We start from the raw sequence: 19,275 nt of genomic DNA, 5'->3' as shown, positions 1-19,275 counted from the left end.
AACAGCAGCACCATGACCCAAAAGAAGCAAGATATCAAACCCCGGTCAAAAGGAGCTTTATTTACAGGCAACTCAGCCACTTCAGGGAACACACCATTAATCTCACAGTATTTCTGAGAGAGCTTTGGACAGTATTATCTAATGTTGATTCCCATCTCTTATTTCTGCAGTCCTATCTTTCACTTTAATACTACATAATAGCTGTCTCCAGTTTCCATGGCTTCCTTCCTGTGCCTGGAGCCCTCAGAGCTTGTCAGAGAACCATGATTTGAATGTAAAATGCCCCCAATGACTTGTGTGTTTAAACATTTGGCCCCCAGCTGATGGCTATGGCGGAAGTTGTAGAACCTTTAGAGGTAGAGTCTTGCTAAATTAATTGGGTCACGGAGGGGGGGATTTTGAAAGTTATAACAAGGCACCATTTCCTGCCCGATTTCTATTTCATGGTGTGCAGAGATCAGAGTAAACAGCTTCACCCTCCTGCAGTCACAACCTGGAGACGCCATGCCTTCTCCGTCATGATGAAGAATATCCTGAAAATGTGAGCCAAGATAAGCTCTTCCTTTATTAAGTTGCCCCCGTGGGAAATTTGGTCATAGAGACAAAAGAGAGAGACAGAGAGAGAGAAAGGGAGACGGAGAGAAAGAAAGAAAGAATTCATCAGGCATATAGTTGCCTAGACTGGGAAATATAGTTGAACCAAAAGGGTGCCAATTGTACAATTAAGAATCATGTGCTACCCTTCTGGTCCACATCAGCACCAGGGTACCTTAGGCGTGGAGTCTGTGGACACCCGCAAGGTACCCACAGGACCCTCCACAAGATCTTAAGACCTCTGGTGAGTGGAACACAGCTTCTGTTCCAATCCAATCTCATGGGACCTGAGACTGCATTAATTAGGGGAGCAGAAAACCCGGCCTGATCAGGGTCACAAGTCCCTTCCAGTCCACGCCAGCACCGGGGTACCTTGGGCGGGGAGTCTGCGAACACCCACAAGGTACCCACAGGATCCTCCACGGGATCTTAAGACCTCTGGTGAGTGGATCACAGCTTTTGCCAGGAGGCAGGTTCAAACACCAGATATCTGGGCACCTTCCCTGCAAGAGGAGAGCTTGCCTGCAGAGAGTACTGTGAACACTGAAACTCAGGAGAGAGCTAGTCTCCCAGGTCTGCTGATAGAGGGTAACATAATGATCTGAGGAACAAGCTCTAACCAGAGACAACTACAACAACTAACTCCAGAGATTACTAGATGGCAAAAGGCAAACATAAAAAACTTACTAACAAAAACCAAGACCATTCACCATCATCAGAATGCAGCACTCCCACCCCACCCAGTCCTGGGCACCCCAACACACCCGAAAAGATAGTCCCTGGTTTAAAAGGATATCTCATGATGATGGTAGAGGACATCAAGAAGGACTCTCATAACTCACTTTAAAAAATACAGGAGAACATTGCTAAACAGGTAGAAGACCTTAAAGAGGAAGCACAAAAAATCCCTTAAAGAATTGCAGGAAAACACGACCAAACAGGTGATGGAATTGAATAATATCATCCAAGACCTAAAAAAGGGAAGTAGACACAATAAAGAAAACCGAAAGTAAGGCAACGCTGGAGATAGAAAACCTAGGAAAGAAATCTGGAACCATTGATGCGAGCATCAGCAACAGAATACAAGAGATGGAAGAGAGAATCTCAGGTGCAGAAGATTCCATAGAGAACATCGGCACAACAATCAAAGAAAATACAAAATGCAAAAAGATCCTAACTCAAAACATCCAGGAAATTCAGGACAAAATGAGAAGACTAAACCTACGGATAATAGGAGTAGAAGAGAATGAAGATTTTCAACTTAAAGGGCCAGCAAATATCTTCAACAAAATTATAGAAGAAAAATTCCCAAACCTAAAGTAAGAGATGCCCATGAACATACAAGAAGCCTACAGAACTCCAAATAGACTGGACCAGAAAAGAAATTCCTCCCGACAAATAATAATCAGAACAACAAATGCACTAAATAAAGATAGAATATTAAAAGCAGTAAGGGAGAAAGGTCAAGTAACATATAAAGGCAGGCCTATCAGAATTACACCAGACTTTTCACCAGAGACTATGAAAGCCAGAAGATCCTGGAAAGATGTTATACAGACACTAAGAGAACACAAATGCCAGCCCAGGTTACTATACCCAGCCAAACTCTCATAGATGGAGAGACCAAAGTATTCCACGACAAAACCAAATTCACACATTATGTTTCCACGAATCCAGCCCTTCAAAGGATAATAACAGAAAAAAACCAATACAAGGATAGAAACCACGACCTAGAAAAATCAAGAAAGTAATCCCTTAACAAGCTAAAAAGAAGAGAGCCACAAGAATAGAATGACAACTCTAACAACAAAAATAATAGGAAGCAACAATTACTTTTCCTTAATATCTCTTAATATCAATGGACTCAATTCCCCAATAAAAAGACATAGAATAACAGACTGGCTACACAAACAGGCCCCAACATTCTGCTGCTTACAGGAAACCCATCTCAGGGAAAAAGACAGACACTACCTCAGAGTGAAAGGCTGGAAAACAATTTTCCAAGCAAATGGTATGAAGAAACAAGCTGGAGTAGCCATCCTAATATCTGATAAGATTGACTTCCAACCCAGAGTCATCAAAAAAGACAAGGAGGGGCACTTCATACTCATCAAAGGTAAAATCCTCCAAGAGGAACTCTCAATTCTGAATATCTATGCTCCAAATACAAGGGCAGCCACATTCATTAAGGAAACTTTAGTAAAGCTCAAAGTATACATTGCACCTCACATAATAATAGTGGGAGACTTCAACACACCACTTTCATCAATGGACAGGTCGTGGAAACAGAAAGTAAACAGGGACACAGTGAAACTCACAGAAGTTATGAAACAAATGGACTTAACAGATATCTACAGAACATTTTATCCTAAAAGGATACACCTTCTTCTCAGCACCTCATGGTAACTTCTCTAAAATTGACCACATAATTGGTCACAAAACAAGCCTCAACATATACAAAAATATTGAAATTGTCCCATGCATCCTATCAGACCACTATGGACTAAGGCTGATCTTCAATAACAACATAAATAATGGAAAGCCAACATTCAGGTGGAAAATGAACAACACTCTTCTCAATGATACCTTGGTCAAAGAAGGAATAAGGAAAGAAATTAAAGACTTTTTAGAGTTTAATGAAAATGAAGCCACAACATACCCAAACCTATGGGACACAATGAAAGCATTTCTAAGAGGGAAACTCATAGCTCTGAGTGCCTCCAAAAAGAAACTAGAGAGAGCACACACTACCAGCTTGACAACACACCTAAAAGCTCTAGAACAAAAGGAAGCAAATTCACCCAAGAGGAGTAGACAGCAGGAAATAATCAAACTCAGGGACGAAATCAACCAAGTGGAAACAAGAAGAACTATTCAAAGAATCAACCAAAGAGGAGCTGGTTCTTTGAGAAAATAAACAAGATAGATAAACCCTTAGCCACACTCACGAGAGGGCTCATGGACATCATCCTAATTAACAAAATCAGAAATGAAAGGGGGACTTAACAACAGATCCTGAAGAAATCCAAAACACCATCAGATCCTTCTACAAAAGCCTATACTCTAAAAAACTGGAAAACCTGGATGAAATGGACAAATTTCTAGACAGATACCAGGTACCAAAGTTAAATCAGGATCAAGTTAACGATCTAAACAGTCCCATATCCCCTAAAGAAATAGAAGCAGTCATTAATAGTCTCCCAACCAAAAAAAGCCCAGGACCAGATGGGTTTAGTGCAGAGTTCTATCAGACCTTCAAAGAAGATCTAATTCCAGTTCTTCACAAACTATTCCACAAAATAGAAGTAGAAGGTACTCTACCTAACTCATTCTATGAAGCCACAATTACTCTGATACCTAAACCACAGAAAGATCCAACAAAGATAGAGAACTTCAGACCAATTTTCCTTATGAATATCGATGCAAAAATCCTCAATAAAATTCTCGCTAACCGAATCCAAGAACGCATTAAAGCAATCATCCATCTTGACCAAGTATGTTTTATTCCAGGGATGCAGGGATGGTTTAATATACGGAAATCCATCGACATAATCCGGTATGTAAACAAACTCAAACACAAAAACCACATGATAGCCTCCTTAGATGCGGAGAAAGCATTTGACAAAATCCAACACCCATTCATGATAAAAGTCTTGGAAAGATCAGGAATTCAAGGCCCATACCTAAACATGATAAAAGCAATCTACAGCAAACCAGTAGACAACATCAAAGTAAATGGTGGGAAACTGGAAGCAATCCCACTAAAATCAGGGACTAGACAAGGCTGCCCACTTTCTCCCTGCCTATTCAACATTATACTTAAAGTCCTATCCAGAGCAATTCGACAACAAAAGGACATCAAGGGGATACAATTTGGAAAGGAAGAAGTCAAAATATCACTTTTTGCAGATGATATGATAGTATATATAAATGACCCTAAAAATTTCACCAGAGAACTCCTAAACCTAATAAACAGCTTTAGTGAAGTAACTGGATACAAAATTAACTCAAACAAGTCAATGGACTTTCTCTACACAAAGAATAAACAGGCTGAGAAAGAAATTAGGGAAACAACACCCTTCTCAATAGTCACAAATAATATAAAATACCTTGTCATGACTCTAACTAAGGAAGTGAAAGATCTGTATGATAAGAACTTCAAGTCTCTGAAGAAAGAAATTAAAGATCTCAGAAGATGGAAAGATCTCCCATGCTCATGGATTGGCAGGATCAATATAGTCAAAATGGCTATCCTGCCGAAAGCAATCTACAGATTCAATGCAATCCCCATAAAATTCCAAATCAATTCTTCAACGAATTAGAAAGAGCAATCTGCAAATTCATCTGGAATAACAAAAAACCTAGGATAGCAAAAACTCTCCTCAAGGATAAAAGAACCTCTGGTGGAATCACCATGCCTGACCTAAAGCTTTACTACAGAGCAATTGTGATAAAAAAAAAAAAAATTGCATGGTACTGGTATAGAGACAGACAAGTAGACCAATGGAATAGAATTGAAGACCCAGAAATGAACCCACACACCTATGGTCACTTGATCTTCAACAAGGGAGCTAAAACCATCCAGTGGAAAAAAGACAGCATTTTCAACAAATGGTGCTGGCACAACTGGTTGTTATCATGTAGAAGAATGGGAATTGATCCATTCCTATCTCCTTGTACTAAGGTCAAATCTAAGTGGATCAAGGAGCTCTACATAAAACCAGAGACACTTAAACTTATAGAGGAGAAAGTGGGGGAAAGCCTCAAAGATATGGGCACAGGGGAAAAATTCCTGAAAAAAACAGCAATGGCTTGTGCTGTAAGACCTAGAATTGACAAATGGGACGTCATGAAACTGCAAAGCTTCTGCAAGGCATAAGACACCGTCAATAAGACAAAAAGGCCACCAACAGATTGGGAAAGGATCTTTACCTATCTCAAATCGGATAGGGGACTAATATCCAATATATATAAAGAACTCAAGAAGGTGGATTCCAGAAAATCAAATAACCCCATTAAAAAATGGGGCTGAGATCTAAACAAAGAATTCTCACCTGAGGAATACCAAATGGCTCAGAAGTACCTGAAAAAGTGTTCAGCATCCTTAATCATCAGGGGAATGCAAATCAAAACAACCCTGAGATTCCACCTCACACCAGTCAGAATGGCTAAGATCAAAAATTCAGGTGACAGCAGATGCTGGCATGGATGTGGAGAAAGAGGAAAACTCCTCCATTGTTGGTGGTATTGCAAGCTTGTACAACCACTCTGGAAATCAGTCTGGCTGTTCCTCAGAAAATTGGACATAGTACTACCGGAGGATCCAGCAATACCTCTCCTGGGCATATATCCAGAAGATGTTCCAACTAGTAAGAAAGACACATGCTCCACTATGTTCATAGCAACCTTATTTATACTAGCCAGAAGCTGGAAAGAACCCAGATGCCCCTCAACAGAGGAATGGATACAAAAAATAATGTGGTACATTTACACAATGGAGTACTACTCAGCTATTAAAAAGAATGAATTTATGAAATTCCTAGGCAAATGGTTGGACCTGGAGGGCATTATCCTGAGTGAGGTAATCCAATCACAAAAGAACTCAAATGATATGTACTCACTGATAAGTGGATATTAGCCCAGATACTTAGAATACCCAAGATATAAGTTATAACTTGCAAAATCATGAAACTCATGAAGAACAAAGACCAAAGTTGGACATTTTTCCCCTTCCTTGAATTGGAAACAAAACACTCATGGAAGGAGTTACAGAGACAAAGTTTGGAGCTGAGACAAAAGGATGGACCATCTAGAGACTGCCATACCCAGGGATCCATCCCATAATCAGCCTCCAAACGCTGACACCATTGTATACACTAGCAAGCATTTGCTGAAAGGACCCTGATATAGCTGTCTCTTGTGAGACTATACCGGGGCCTAGCAAACACATAAGTGGATGCTCACAGTCAGCTATTGGATGGATCACAGAGCCCCCAATGGAGGAGCTAGAGAAAGTACCCAAGGAGCTAAAGGGATCTGCAACCCTATAGGTGGAACAACATTATGAACTAACCAGTACCCCGGAGCTCTTGTCTCAAGCTGCATATATATCAAAAGATGGCCTAGTCGGCCATCACTGGAAAGAGAGGCTCATTGGACATGCAAACTTAATATGCCCCAGTACAGGGGAACGCCAGGGCCAAAAAGTGGGAGTGGGTGGGTAGAGGAGTGGGGGAAGGGTATGGGGGACTTTTGGGATAGCATTGGAAATGTAAATGAGGAAAATACCTAATTTAAAAAAAAAAAAAAGAATCACGTGCTGTCTCCAGAATTCATGATGAAATGAAAATAAAGTCATGCCTGGTGACCCATGTCTTCAATGCCAGCTCTAGGAAGATGAAGACAGGGCAGAAGCCACCATCAGGAGAGCAGCAGGATGGAGACCATAATGTCTCAACTCACATATGCTATGTTCTCCTAAAGCCCCGTGTCTAGAGCCAAATGGAATACCTACCCATGTAAAGCACCTTGCCGGGGATTTTTCTACCAAATGTGATATGCCTCGTCCTAACAGAAGTAACTAAGCTAAGTCAGCTGCTTAATAGGAACTCAAAACTATAGCAACCAGAATGTGTTTGCAAAGCAGCATCAGGTAACTCAGGCAGAAGCTTGCCACTAGCAATGGCCATTGTGGCAGCCTTCCAATGGCAGAGGAAGATGAAGGGGAGAATATTTGAGAGAAGCCTTGAATGAACTTGTCATTGGAGACATTCGTCTTCAACAAGAGGTCAAAGGTTCACAAAAGAAAAATAAGGATCATTTTCATGAAACTGGGTGAGGTCAAGTCTTCTCTAGTTAGTCTAAGAAATAACTACATGCAAGGTTACAATGAAATTAGATTTAACATCTAGCCTGTTTCTCTTAGCCCAACAAGGCTGTTAAAATGGAGTTGTAGGATAAGTGAACAAAGGGTTTGGATGGAACCCCTGCTTCTCCTGCACTAGCTGGGAGACCCTATCTGTGCTTCTCTCAATCCCACCACACAGAAAAAAACTCCTGGCTGACTCATCTTCATTTTGGCCTTCCTGTTTCTTGCAACTTACTCAAGAGTCCCTGCCCAGAGGTTCAGCATTTGATCATATATGGGCACAATGCCAGCTCCTAGCTGACATGTCATCACCCCTTGTTTAAGATATATTAAACCCCCTTACCTTAGCCCTAGTGTCTGACTTCCCTGGACCAATTTCTTGGGACAAATGAACCATAATAAACATAATAAACCTTCATTTATCTGCTTTTAATCTGGTCTGATCTGGCCTATGTTTGTATCACCTATAGATAAAAAAGCCTATTAGTAACTTCTAGCCTGTTTCTTTTAGCCCTTCAAGATGGCTGTAATGGAGTTGTAGGGTAAGTGAACAAAGCATTTACCATGGAATACAATTTCTTAAACATTAGTCTATACAAAATTACTAAACTACTCTACTTGGGACAAATTCATTTTCTGGTTATTCATCTTGTTTTCAATCTTTTTGTTCGTTTGTTGGTTTTAAGTGTTTTTATTTCCTTCCAATGGAAAAAGCTCCAAAATAAATATGAAAAATTGAAAATTGAGTGCTGATTAGCAATTTAAAACAATAGTATTCTTTTAAAACACAACCATTTCTAGAAACTTCTATCATAATTATCTAGTCATTCAAATGGTCCTTCAAATACTTCCATAAGATAGAATGTTTATATAACCCATCTATTTATTTTTCTTTATCTATTCCTTTTGGTGTTTTATTAGCACTTTAGGGTAGTAGTTGTAACTTCTTAGTTAATGTTTTTTTCCTTTCATTCCTACCTATATCTTTCCATAGAGATTTTTACAGGTTGTTGGTCATTTCCAAGCTAATAACACTCTTTCTACTATAGTTTTTATATTCGGGAAAGATAGACAGATCTATAGTTCACATTTTGGAGACAGCTGTTTGGGAGTTTGGAGAAGACAAATGGCACCCATACACCCCACAGTCATCAACGAGCCTGCTGTTTAGTTTATAATGTCAGCCTGACACATTTTAAGAGGTGAACACTGAGGAATTGCTTCCATCAAATTAGCCTGTGAATGTGTCTGTGGGGAATTGTCTTGATTTGATGATTGGTGACAGCTAGCTCTACAGAAATTTAGCAAGATCTTATAAGCTGTGTCCCTCTGTGAACACACCTCTGCCTCAGTTCATGCTTGAGTTCCTGCCCTGCCTTCCTTCAGTGATGGACTGTGACCTGAAGTAGCAGAGGAAATCAACCCTTCCCTCCCCAGCTTGTTCTCAGTTGTGGTATTTCATCACAGCATGATGTGATATCTGGTTTCGTGATGTGAATATAAAACAGATAAGGTTGTTTAGTGTCTTAGTCAGGGTTTCTATTCCTGCACAAACATCATAACCAAGAAATAGTTGGTGAGGAAAGGGTTTATTCAGCTTACACTTTCCACATTGCTGTTGATCACCAAAGGATGTCAGGACTGGAACTCAAGCAGGTCAGGAAGTAGGAGCTGATGCAGAGGCCATGGAGGGATGTTACTTAGTGGCTTGCTTCCCCTGGCTTGCTCAGCCTGCTCTCTTATAGAACCCAAGACTACCAGCCCAGAGATGGTCCCACCCACAAGGGGACCTTCCCCCTTGATCACTAATTGAGAAAATGCCTTACAGCTGGATCTTGTGGAGGCATTTCCCCAAATGAAGCTCCTTTCTCTGTGATAACTCCAGCCTGTGTCAAGTTGACACAAAACTAGCCAGTACAGTTAGATTCTAGTCTGACTGAATAGTGGTCACCCTTACTCAAAACCCCAGGATCAATGCAAACAGATGTCTACTTGGCACACTAAGAGTTACTAGATGATTGATTTAATGAGCCTAATATCAATATGGAGTTAGGTATTAAGCTCTGCATCTTAACTTTTTTCTTCTTCTTTTCTCTTGTGTGTGGTGTGTATGCACATGGATATGTCTGGGTTCGTAGGCTTACACACACAAGCAAAGGCCAGATAAGGGTGTTGAATGTCTGTCCCTATTGATCTCCAACTTATTCCTTTAAGACAAGGTCTCTCACCAAACCCAGCAAACCCCAACTATTCTCCTGTTTCTGTTCTCACTCCAGCACTGATATTACATGACCTCCAGTATATATGACATGTATACAATACATATGACCACACCTTTTTTTACATGAGTTCTGGTGAGCTGAACTTGGGTCCTCATGCTCGCATAACAAATGCTTTTATATGTTGAGCCATCTTTCCAGTATCTGAATGCAGTGTTTTTCAGAGCATAGTAAGGCACAATGAAGAGCCAAACAATCAAACAGAGGCCCCAAGTGAGCCCTATTCTTTGTGTATTCTTTACACGACACCCTAGCTCAGCTGCTGTCCAGAACACACAAGCTCTGCTTGTTCCTGGCCACTTCAGCTCACTTACACAACTCTTGGTCACTAGTAACAGTTTTATTAAGAAATCACCAGAAGACTACTTCATTTAACATAGTGGGTGTGTGGGTGTGTGTGTGTGTGTGTGTGTGTGTGTGTGTGTGTGTGTGTGTGTGTGTGTGTTTAACAGTGGTGAGCACTCCCCTGGAGAAGGTCTGTCCTTTCTCAGCCTCTGTAGCCTCTGTCTCCTCTGGGTTTTCCTCTTACTGCTCTGCCATTCTTCCTAGTGACTTTGCTGATCCCCTGGACCTGCTCTGGAGAGGTGAGTACTCTGTTTCTCTGTAGCAATCTCTCACAGGCTCAGTTGTCTCCCCAAGCTCATGCACTGCTCCTGTGTTAAGGTTTCCCCAGTCAGACTTTCAGTTTTCTTCCAAGATGCAATTCCCTCAGACCTCTAATACTGTAGACATAGCCACCTGAACACCCTAAGGAAGCCAAACCAGTTCCAAACTCCCCTTCTCCCATCCATATTTAACACCCACAAATTCTGTTTCTTGTACAGTCGGATGCATACTGCTCACATATATCATTGACTCTTCATCTTGGTTCCCGGAGACTCTCTCAGCAGTCAGTTGAACCACAACAAACATCAAAAGAGAAACAAACAGAAACTTTCCAATGGTCCTTCTGCTTTGAATTTTATTCCGTTTCCATTGTACAATCATTTGTGTGATCCTTCTAAACACTGGGTTTGGCCTCATCCCCATCCCATGTGTTGCAATGGCTTTCTTCTTCAGCATCAGCACCCATCTCCTTAAAGGGCTGCAGAGAGCCACACTTGCTTTGAGCACCAGGATTTCCTGCCTACCCAGCTTCAGTTTTCTTGCCCGTGTCCCTGTGGGTCAAGATCTTCTTTGCTCTGCGTCTTTCTATATGCTTTTTTTTTCTGACTGAAAAATTCTTCCTGACCTTCAGTCAAGTAGCAGTCCTCATGTGACTGGAACTTGCCTTATAAAGGTTTTATGTCCTGTTACCTGAGTTCCTTTGAAATCATCCATGGAATACCCCCAGACTCATAAGCACTCCTCTGTGTGTATGTGGTTCCACTTTTTAAATGGATTTATTTCATGAGGGGTGGATCACACATATGAACAGCCAACCTAGGTGTGGCATCAGAAGTCAACTTCTTGAAGTTGATTCCCTCCTTTCATCTGGGTCCTGGGGTGTGAACATGTCAGCCTTGGTGGCCAGCACCTTTACCGCCAATCTATCTTGTCAACCCTGTGGTTTCATTCTGAGGGAAAGAGTTTTGCTGCAATTGTTTAGTGGTTCTGGGCACTCAACCATCCACGGCCCTTTTTGTTTAAAACAAAATCTTGTTCAGTTGCCAGGTTTTCGATGTGTGGTCTTCCTATCTTAGATCCAATTCCTCCTGAGTCACTTGATGTTGCTCAGCTTTTTTTTCACTCACCCACTGACCCTTGTGGATGGTCTATGTTGGTCCTTTGTCTATTTTCATATTTAACATTTTGGTCCTTGTTGAGAAGTTTGTATATTAGCCCCTTATATACTTTGTAATTTGCAAACATTTTCTCCCAGTGTGTGGGTCATTCTTTATTCTGCTAGTTTTGGGGGTTTGTTTGTTTGTTTGGGCTTAGGTTATGGGGTTTTTTGTTTGTTTGTTTGTTTGTTTGTTTGTTTTGGAGGAGGTGGGTTATTTGTTTTGTTTTGTTTTGTTTTTGTTTTTGTTTTGTTTTTGCCAGGAGGAAACTTTTTGGTTTAATTCAATCCCACTTGTCTGTTTGTGCCTCTGCTGCCTGGTGACTGCAGTTTGTTATAATATATTGAGTGTTTTAAAATAACTAAAAGAGTAGATATTTTAGAATTGGCACTATGAAGAAATGATATTTGAGAAAATATGTTAATTAGCCTGATTTGATCAACTCCCAATGTATGGACACATTTAAACATCTCATAATACTCCATAAATATGTATAAGTATCAATCAATTTAAAATAACATAAAACAAAAAAGGCAGCTTTTAAGTAATAAAGCCACATTTTTTTTTCTACAGGCCTAGTAAATACTCCTCTGCAACGAAAATACACAACCACCAAAAAGTTCAGAGTTCCTCTGTGGAGCTTCCCTGAATGTCAAAAGCAGAACTGAAGAAATATGGAGAGGTCCCAGAAATCTCAGCACTGTCTCTGAAGCAGAAAGAGCAGGTGGATTCAGAAAACCCATGACTGCTTCTGCTCTGATCTTCCCAAGTTCCATCAGTCAGCAGGGAAGGGCAAGAGAATGGATGGGCACACAGGGACACAGACGCACGCACGCACGCACGCACGCACACACGCGCACGCGCAGATGCATCTCTCCTGCCTATCCCACACCTGCAATGTGAGGGTTGAGTGTCTCTCTTCCCCACCACACTTGGCAGATAGAAGAAAGAATTCCCATGCACTCCCAAGAGCAAGTAACCTCGTCATCTAGTAACCTCTTAGGTTAGAAAACACAATTCCCTTGGATACTTTGAAAGGTTCAAGTGCTAGGAACACCAAACAAGCCTGCCCTTTGCCTTAGAACAACATTCCTTAAGTCTCATAATTACCCATGGGTCCAGTATCCTGTGGTTTAAGGCCCATCATCCTGTGGGTGGGCTAGCTGGAGAATGACCAGTCATCCAGTAATAATTTTTAAGTGTGATATGAGATATGAAAGAGGCAGAAAGTATGAACCCCAAACTGAAGATGCATTTAATTACTGGGATAAAGGAAGAGAAAGATGATAAACTGAACCTCCCAGAGTACAACCCCCATGTGCACCTTGACAGACAAATAGGAATCCACTAGGAGAAGGCTGGTAACACCATCCCTTAGTAAGGGAAGGCCACAGAGAATGCAGAGGCATCTGACTGTGCTTCAAAAAGTCTGGACACAGAATCTGATTTATAGAAACTAATTTCATTCAAGAGTCTTTTAAAGCAAGGAAGCATTTGTATAGTGCCACAGAGTTCCAAAGACCTAGAGAGAGGCATTTCAAACCAGTTAATCGTGAGCTGCTTCAGGAATTCTTCCTCAATCATTAACAAACACTGTCTGCGTCACTCATTTTTGGCTGGTTTCCAGCTATCCTATCTTAGAAGTCTTGGCCCTTGAAATCCGAAGTTAAGCATTTATATCTAGAACTTAAGGACCAAAACTATTTCTGCTTCTAGGTCATTAAAATTTTTAGAATACTAGGCCATTCTCCAGAAGCCTGTTTCTGTTTGGTAGACTGCCATCCAGGAATGTGCTCCCAGTCGGAATTCACAGGGGAAATGAGCCTACACTCACATTAAGGGAATCTATTTCCTCTAAAAGGGAAAAATAGGACAGAAATCGTTTTTCCAACTTGATGAAAAATTCATCCTATCAGGAGTTCATGGACAGAATGGGCAAACAGAAAACTTCTTGCATGCCAGAGGGCAGGATGCTCTGGCTTTGGAGGATGGAAATTGCTCTACCTGGGAAAGGCTGGTCCCCACAGTTCTGAAAGTCTATTCCTGGGAGCTGCTGCCTGTCTTCTGAAATGTTAACTTCCCCTGGGGCTCTTTGTTTTGTTATGTTGGCTTGTCTCCTCTCCTGTACCCCAGTCCTCCACTCACCCACCTCCTCCCCACCCCACACTACAACTTATAGGCTAAAAGTTTGGACTGAGGACTGACGGGTGAACTTATCTGGAACCATGTCTAAGTATAAGATGAACGTCACCTCAGCACCCTGTATAATTATGGTATTTAGCCAGCAATGTTGAACAGGGGCTCAAACCCATCAGGTTCTGGTTAATCTGCCTTCAGTGGCCACAGCTGGCCAACCGGAAGAAGACAATTGAGGAATAATGTTGTTATGTCTTAATAAAGATTACTGGTGTCTGAGGCAAGACCAATGTGCGGTGAACTTCTGGCTTTGCAGGCTCTGTGGAGAGGATGCAGGGGTGTGTCGCTTCGTTTGTTTGCTTGTTTTTGCTTCATGCTGTGCTGACTCTTGGCTTCTCCTTAGCTGAGTTTCCCAGTCTCCCTGAGCTTCCCATCCCCTCCCCCCTCGGAATGCATTAACTCCTAGGATGCAGATGCTAACTTTGTTAGGCATCTTCGATCAGCGCTTGACTTTTACATTAGAGTTTGAATTCTACCTCATCAGAGCTTGGCTATGACTTGAGACAATAGGTTATCCATACTCCAGCAGAAAGACTTGACAAGGAACACACAAGCACACACACACACACACACACACACACACACACACACACAAACATACAATAGATGGCGTGTGTGGCAGCTCAAGCTCTTTATCCAGTGCATTAAGATGACTTAGGAAGTTGGGGGTGGGGGGAATTCCATCCCTCATATAGACATGCAATAATAGTCTAATAATCTAATCTAACAAGTTTGACCCCCAGTAGGAAATAGTCAAAAAAGGACTTTCATGGAAACTGTGAAAAGATAAAGAAACAGTATGGTGGCCAGGAGAGTACACTTAGGAGTCAGTCCCTACTCAGCCACTCATCAGACATGTGACCTTGGGCAAATTCTGTGATGTTACCCTGCCTAGAAGTTCGCTTTAAGAAGGGGGATGCTACTGACAGAAACTGCCAGGCATCGGTCTCATAAGGATTAAAGGGATTATTAGCTCATCAGCAGTCCTTAGAATGGTGCCTAGTATTCAATAACCCGGAGAGAGGCTAGAGAGATGGCTCAGTGGTTAAGAATCCTTCCGGATCTCGAAGGGGACCTGATTTCAGTTGCCATGACTCATGTCAAGCATCTCACAGCCACCTGTAATTCCAGCTTCAGGGAAACTGACATGAGCTTCTGGGCTCCACTGGGCACCTACACTCATGGGCATGTACCTCCCAACCCCCTCCACATGTGTGATTTGAAATAAAACAAAATAAAATAAACAGCTGGATATTAATGCTGTTGAGTGGTCACTAAATACAGCCTGCAAAATCCCCGGCTCCAAATTCTTGCGTTAGATCCTTGACTTGAGGCTATTAACATTTAACCAGAGGATCGTAAATAAACTGAACTATGGTTAAACCCATCCTGTTAATGTGTCTGTTCCTGAGAAAATACAAACGCACATAAAAATGGAATGTCTTGGACCGTGTCTGGGAGGGAGGGATGAGCAATGAAAAGACGAGATGATTTGCTAAGGCTGCCGAGGCCGGACACAAACGTTTCTGGGCTCATCCTTGGTCCATGCCAGCACAGCTCTTAAAGCACAGGACTGAAATGACCTGCCTCCCACAGAGGAAGTGATTTTAGGGTCCAGGTTTCTGAGCATACTTTGGCATTCACGTCCTGGCTCCTGTTCTGATTCTTCTTCCTTCGTAATTACATGCCCGCTGTCAGCGCACCCAGCAATGATCCTTAATTACCTCCTCTTAATTACATACCTGCCGCCAAGGTGTGCCAGTTCCCCTTTGCCGTCCTCAGTCAGTTGGTCGATATTAGCCAGAAAGACGCACAGCAGCCCCAGGAAGGCTCCCTAGGAGCCTGTGGGTAGGAGGACAAGCTGGGGGATGTGTGTGTTTAATTGTCTTTCTTTTCTGGTTTTACTTTAAATGCTAGAACTTTCTCAGCCATGTTACAATGTGGTTTTGTTTTTGTTTTATGACTCGTCTGACTTTTTAAAAGATAACACAGGCAAAAGCCTCAGGGTACTTTCTAGATGTCCGATGCGTATTTGTTTATAGCATTCCAAAATATCATACATAGAGTTAGGTATTTCCACTGACTTTCTAACATCTTCCTCTTTTTATTGGCTGGAGATCAACTATAAAAGTCAGCACACACCAAAATACAGAGCTTCCTTTTAAATACAGAGAGAGAGAGAGAGAGAGGGAGAGAGAGAGAGAGAGAGAGAGAGAGAGAGAGAGAGAGAGAGAGAGAGAGAGAGAGAGAGAGAACTACAATTGTGACGTGCATTGTAATCTAAATGAAATTCCACCCCAGCAGCTGTTCTCCCAGAACAGACTTGTCCCTGATGACGCCCAGGTCTCAGGCCCAGAGCTGAACAGGAAGCTGGCTTAAGAATGGATGCACCTTTGAAAGTGGCAACCTGCCAATTGGAAGACAAACGTCCCCTTTCAACTGACCTCCGGTTGTGACAGTGTGCATACTTGGGGTACATTGACTATTCAGGGTATTGGAGAGGGTGGTTTCTGCCATCTGCTGAATTCTGCCTCTAGATAGGGAAGGAAAAAAGTATAAGAAATTAAATCACTGTAGGAAATATTAAAAAGTCGGGCTTTTTAAAACACATCGTTATGAAAACAAAACCTCCCTGAGACCCTGCTCTCTGGGTTGTGTGCATGTTTTTAGCTGTGTTTTCCTTTCAGTAACTTTCATTGCCTCTTGTGTTTCCATTACCAGTGGGCTTCCTAACATCTGTTTTCCATTTTTATTTCATTTCCACTTGTGACCTTTGGCCTAATCTTTGTGTTTGGAAAAACACAGGAATTAAAGTTGACATTATCTCCTCTGCTCTCTCCAAGCTGCAAGCACACGGCTTTAACCTTGTGTCGAAGGCAGTATTTACAGCCAGAGAATCAATGTGTTGCCGAAGGGAGGAAGTTACACAACGTGCAAGTCAGAGAGAGCAACCTGTAGTGTGGTGTTCTGTCTGTCAGGGTTTCTGGCATCTGAACGTCTATTCTAAGTCTGTGTCTGCTATTCAAAATTACACCAAACATTCTAGAAAAGGCCAGGTGCAGTTCCTTCCATAATGACAGTGACATGTCTTGTCTCTAGGATGGTGATGGATGGGTGGATAATCAGAAGATCTAAACCAACTAAAAGAGAGAGATGATGCAAAATATTAAAATTAGAAAGGAAAAGAGAGATTGTAGTAGACATTGATGGAATCTCAGAGGGTCAATGTGACATATTTTAAAAACATATCACATTAGTCAAGTTTCCCTAAAGAAGGAGCCTAATGGAATGTGTAGATATTACAAAAGGGATATATTAGATTGGCTCACACAGTATGCTCTCTCCACAAGGCTGGATGCCCCAGGAGTATCAATCTGGCACTGACTGCATGAAGGGTTCCTGGGAAGCCATGGCTCTTTAGTCCATGTTAGAGACCAAAGAAGCTGGTTCTGACGCCAGCAAAGGATAGTGGCAGCTATGACAGAGCCAGGGCAGGAGCTCTCAGCATGGAAAGAAGGTAGACAGGCACCTAAAGGCTCCACTCAGAGGAAACCTCCTCTCATCTCGGTTACCCCTTCCAGGAAATTCCCTCAGAGACCCACACAGAGGACTGTCTCTTAGCTGGTTCCAGATCCAGTCAAGTGAACATTGATTAGACATCACATGTACTTTCTGATCAATTGGAAAAATCCAGAAGAAATGGAAAAACTCTTAGACACATATGACCTACTACAGTAAAACCAAGGGACTATAAGTAACCTGAACAGTTAAGTAGCAAGCGAAACTGAAGCAATAAGAAAAGGTCTCCCAAGTTTATACACACACACACACACACACACACACACACACACACACACACACACACACACATCAGGCCCAGATGGATTCACCACTGTTTCTCAAGCTACTGCTTAAACTAGAAACAGAAAGAACATTACCAAACTCATTTTATGAAGGTAACTTTACCTTGGGACCAAAACTAGATAGGGATAAAATGGTGGGTTGGGGCTAGAGATTGAAGAAAGGAAAGAAAAAGAGGAAGGAGGGGGAAGGAGGGAAGCGTGGTGGGAAGGAGAGGAGAATCACAGGAGAAATCTCCCTCTTAGTCATAGATGCAGAAACTCTCAAATACTTTCAAAGTGAATTCATCTACATATCTAAAAGATTATTCACTGATACCAAGTAAGCTTCATTCCAGGAATACAAGGACAACTCAAGATGTCCAAAAGAATACTTAGTAGACTCAAAGACAGAAATTGCATGATCTTCTCAGTAGGTACAGAAAAAAAAATCCCCTCATGATAAAATCCCAGAAGAAACTAGGAATAAAAGTAATGTTTCTCAACATAATAAAAGTTTCATAAGACAACATACTTACTACATGCTACAGTCAACATTTACTACTCGGCAGAGGAAAACACGAAGTCAGCAGGATATAAAGTCAACATTCAAAGCCCAGGAGTTTCTCGACATATCATGCTGAGAAAGAGTCAGGAAAGAATCCCATTCACAAATAACAGCTTGAAAAAAATAAAATTAACTATCTAGGGATAAACCCAATCAAAGAAGGGAAAAACATGTGTGCTGGAAATATTTAAACACTGTGGGAGGGAAAATAAGGAGGGGCTGGGGAGACAGCTCATTGGAGAATGAGCTTGCTATAAAACAGGCATTCAGACCAGAGTTCAGATCCCTCATCCTCACGTACAGTCCTGGAATATTGGCATGCATCTATGACCCCAGTACTGGGGCAGCAGAAACACATGGATCTCTGAAGCCTATTGCCCAGCCAGGCTACATAAATCAATGAGTTCCAGGTTAAGTGACAGACTATCTCAAAAAAATTAAGGTGAAAAGTAACTGAAAAAGGCACGTGGCATTGATCTTTGGCATTCACGTGCACGAACGCCCCCGCGCGCACACGCGCGCGCGCACACACACACACACACACACACACACACACACACACACATGAACACAAACACACATGAACAAACTTACTTATGCATTCACACATACACATGCCAGTACATATACCACATACAAAAAAAATGAATACAATTTTCTAGAAGATAGAAAGGCCTCCCATATTCATGGGATGGTAGAAATTATAATGTAGTAAAAAAGACCAAAATCCATTTGTAGATTTAGTGCAATCCTCATGAAAATTTTAGTCATGTTCTTCTAATAGGAAAAAAAAAGCAACAAACAAACAAACTTAAAATCCACTTAGTTCCACAAAATACCTTGGATAGGCAAAGTGATCCTCAGCACAATGAACACTGCTGGAGGCACCAGGTACCAGTTCTCAGAGTAAGCTATGAAGTGGCATAAAAGTGGCATAATGTTGGTCCAGAAGCCCATAGAACAAAGGAACACAGGGATCCAGAAGAAAACCCACACAGCCCAAGTTACCCAGTTCTTGACAAGGACACCAAAAGCGTGTAAGGCAGAGACTGCATCTCTCCAGGAGCAGAGCAGGGGGAGCTGCACATCTGCATGGAGGAGGCTGGAAACACCTTTCACCCCCATGGAAGCCAACTCAGGATAGATCAAAGACCTCCTCATTTAAATG

The 19,275-nt window shown here is 41.8% G+C and overlaps 1 long non-coding RNA gene across 1 annotated transcript in view; it reads right to left on the bottom strand.

Annotated features, from left to right (window-relative positions):
• Nucleotides 1–19,275, bottom strand: part of Gm20755 (predicted gene, 20755) — a 93,916-nt gene that overhangs the window by 41,140 nt on the left and 33,501 nt on the right. Inside the window, exon 2 of the long non-coding RNA NR_040559.1 lies at nt 16,145–16,233. This is a non-coding gene — a long non-coding RNA (predicted gene, 20755). The remainder of the gene's footprint in view (nt 1–16,144; nt 16,234–19,275) is intronic.

The sequence above is a fragment of the Mus musculus genome, chromosome 3, assembly GCF_000001635.26.
Source record: "Mus musculus strain C57BL/6J chromosome 3, GRCm38.p6 C57BL/6J".
Classification (NCBI taxonomy): Eukaryota; Metazoa; Chordata; class Mammalia; order Rodentia; family Muridae; genus Mus; species Mus musculus.
The sequence above is the reverse complement of the archived record's forward strand: the minus strand, read 5'-3'. Positions and strand labels throughout refer to the sequence as shown.